Source organism: Octopus bimaculoides, chromosome 7, assembly GCF_001194135.2.
Source record: "Octopus bimaculoides isolate UCB-OBI-ISO-001 chromosome 7, ASM119413v2, whole genome shotgun sequence".
In the NCBI taxonomy this organism is placed as follows: domain Eukaryota; kingdom Metazoa; phylum Mollusca; class Cephalopoda; order Octopoda; family Octopodidae; genus Octopus; species Octopus bimaculoides.
This window is the reverse complement of record NC_068987.1, coordinates 55690456-55693716: the sequence shown is the minus strand read 5'-3', so window position 1 is coordinate 55693716 and position 3261 is coordinate 55690456.

Below are 3261 nucleotides of genomic sequence, written 5' to 3'. Positions count from 1 at the left end.
GATTTACTTTTCGTAATGAGATAAAAAAAAACAAGGATGTGTATAATATAGAACATCTATAAATAGAAGGTCTTACAGCTGTTTCCAGGATATTTATTATATCCCTTCATCGGAGACGGTGTGACAGGATGGTTAAGCAATAGTTAGTTTAGATATGATAGGAAGTAGAGAGTGTGTGTAGGGATATTGTATTTGTAGATCCATTGTTTAGGCAGAATGGTATACATATAAGATTCCAATACCTTGTGAGTAAACTCCAATAGTCATTAAGATTAGTCATTGCATTTGTAAATCCATTATTAAGATTCCAATACCCTATGAGTAAAATCCAACAGTCTTTGAAATTGGTCATTCCAAATACAGAGTTTATACACAGTTATTGAATCAAGGGTTCTGTTTGAACAGAACCCTTGATTCAATAACACTGATTCATGTGTGTGTATATATATAGAGAGAGAAATGGTTAAAGACAGAGAGACAAAGAGTTGTGTCTGTTTGCGGCTTCGCGTTTGGTTGATGTTGTGTCTCATTATGTCATATTATATCAGTGAATGTATTGTTCACTGTTTTCTTCGTATCGGGGCTCAAATTTCTTTCCATCAGATGAAGATCTAGTGAACAGCTTTGACAAGCCTCAATAATGGTTAAGATGCGAGTCACTGCAGCGTTGAGATTCGTCTGTTTGTTTGTCTGTTTTTCTCTCTTTCTCTCCCCCTTTCTTTCCGATACATATTTTGTTTTTAACACAACAAATCTAAGAGATTTTATGTCAGACAGTTCCGTTGCTTCATGCCTTCCAGCCATACATTTAGTATGATACACACTCACATAAACACACACACACACACACACACACACACATACATACACATACACACACACATACACACACACATACACACACACATACACACACATATGTGTGTACATATATCTGTGTATATATATATGTGTGTATATATGTGTATATATGTATGTTTATATGTGTTTACATATACATATATGTATGTATGTATGTATGTGTGTGTGTGTGTGTGTGTGTGTGTGTGTGTGTGTGTGTGTGTGTGTGTGTGTGTGTGCATAAGGTGAGAGAAAGACAAATTTATTATTGGGTAAAGCTTTACAAATCTCTTTAGAAAAATCTTGATGTTGATCATTAGACTGTTATGAAAATAAAATATCAAAATTTGATATGTAAGCGGTTTCCAGAAGAAATGCTTGAATAGCACTATTCGGTCACTGTGGAATAACAAAGAAGTATTATTGGTTGTTTATATATCTCTAATGTTTGAAAAACAAAGGTGGTTATACTTTTAACACTTTGCGTAGTAATGGTAAAAGTGAATGATATATGTATGAAAATCATCAATGTAAATATACAAGAAAATATATATGGGCAATTAAGGAAATATGCGTGCGTGTGTGAAAATAATGGTGCACGATTAAGTGCTGCTAATGTTGCAAAGTCTTTAAAAAAGACAAAAGAAAACGATGTTAAAATGGAGATTTATTATGTTCGTGATTATAACTTTGGCAGTTTCAGTTTAACCTTTTGTAGATATTTCATTTATTGTGTGTTGTTTTATTAATTTAAACGTTCAAAAAAGGCAAGGAAACCATTACCGTCTTTAAAAAGTCTATCTAATAATATGATAAAATTTAATGAAATGACTAAACAAGAAAAACAACAAAGGCGTTTAAATGTTTTTGTTGTAAAATCTTTTGGTTGCGTCAATGAAATGAAAGATCTTAGATCCTTCAAAATATATTGTATTTTTTAACATTAGTAACCTTTTGAAGATTGACTTTAAATTTTTATCTTTCTCAATCTGATCATTTTAATATTGAAATATTTAGTGCTATACATTTCTGCTGAATAGTGTCCACAAGAGCATAAAAGTGATCCCATACGACAAGTTCGCCTGTTCGTGTTACAATACAGTTTAGATAAATATGAACAGTGTATCAACAACAAACTCATTGTTTCGATGTATTGTTCAATAATTGATAAAACTATCAGTTACTGATAAATCTGTTTTAGATAATGAGGGATTAAAGTGCGATAGTTTATTTATTGATTTCCTTTTTCTAGTATGTTTCCCGTCTTTGATTGATTATGTTTTACTAAATGGTTTTCTTCGGAATAGAGTTTGGAGTGTAATCTATACACATTTTTTTTTCTTTTTTTAATCCACCTCCTTCTTTTAGCTAATTCATCTGCTTCCTCGTTCTCGTTCTCTTGCTATCAAAAAATTGTTTTTGCTATTTTCAAATAAATAACTATTTATATTAAACAGTATACTTTCAATTCTCAATTTTCTTTCAACATGATCTCTTCTTTATTGAAATAAAATTTTCCTCCACAGTATTTGTCTCTCAGAATTTAAAGATATTACTTCTTTATTTCATTAAAATTCGCCATTGGAGGCGTTACAGAGAGGGGACAAACAAGGACAGACAAACATAAGGGGGAAGAAGCTTAAACGTTTTTTAAAAAATTTTACAAGTTACGAATAGATTAAGATATGATTGAAATTGATTTAAAAATTAATTTTAAAATATTACACAAGAAATCATTGCGCTTCGCAATGAGGTAGCTAGAAGGAAGGCAACCGACCATCCTGGTAGAACCTTTGCTTCCCAAATTGACCTCACTTATTTGGTGCCAATCTCACTCAGCTTGCGCTCCACAGACTTCCATCTTTTCGTAAACATATCCCGTGACAGGCACTTTCTCTCCAGCCTGATCTTACTACTGAGGTGGTAACTAAAAAAGTTAACCAACCCCTGGCCGGAGACAAAGGTACCTGTCACTATACCCTTTCACACGCGTCTTCCATACTGTTTCTTTCAGTATGGCTACAACGCAGAAAAAGCAGGCCTTCCTTTCCCTGTTAAGGAAAGGAGGTGGTACAGTCTCGATGATAGACTCAGCTGATAGCTGTACTCTTTCCTATCACTGACAACAGTTGTTCTGCAAAGGCTATCAGTCCCTATAACTCCGAACAGCCCACAAATGCGTGCAAGACGGTTTCCCTATCCTGCCCACATCTCGGGCATGGCGGCGAGACGGCACTTCCGTGCCTTGACAGCTTGTCGCGAACAGGTAACGCCGCTCGGAAACATTGCCAAGCCAGGGATTTCTGGTAATTATCCAGATACCTCGGCCCGAACGTTCTCCTAAATAGGCTGACCAACTGACTTTCATCGTAGCCTAGGGTCTCCCCCAAGGCGTCTTCTGACATAGATTCCACTAACCCG